The sequence below is a fragment of the Nematolebias whitei genome, chromosome 8 (assembly GCF_014905685.2).
Source record: "Nematolebias whitei isolate Nwh7 chromosome 8, NemWhi1, whole genome shotgun sequence".
Lineage (NCBI taxonomy): Eukaryota > Metazoa > Chordata > Actinopteri > Cyprinodontiformes > Rivulidae > Nematolebias > Nematolebias whitei.
Window position 1 is genome coordinate 1265090 of NC_056505.1, and position 263 is coordinate 1265352.

The 263-nt window shown below is 38.8% G+C and overlaps 1 protein-coding gene across 1 annotated transcript in view; it reads left to right on the forward strand.

The window, feature by feature from the left end:
- LOC119412961 (protein unc-13 homolog B) overlaps positions 1–263 on the forward strand; it is a 141509-nt gene that overhangs the window by 33750 nt on the left and 107496 nt on the right. The window lies entirely within an intron of this gene.

Here is a 263-nt window from a genome sequence, read left to right on the forward strand (position 1 = left end):
GTTTGTTTCTAATGTAACTCCTCCCACTCTTTAGCTGTTTGAAATGTAACTCCTCACACGCTAGTCATCTGTTTCTAAATGTAACTCCTCCCACTCTAGTCGTTTGTTTCTAAATGTAACTCCTCCCACTCTAGTCGTTTGTTTCTAAATGTAACTCCTCCCACTCTAGTCATTTGTTTCTAAATGTAACTCCTCTCACTCTAGTCGTTTGTTTCTAATGTAACTCCTCCCACTCTAGTCGTTTGTTTCTAAATGTAACTCCT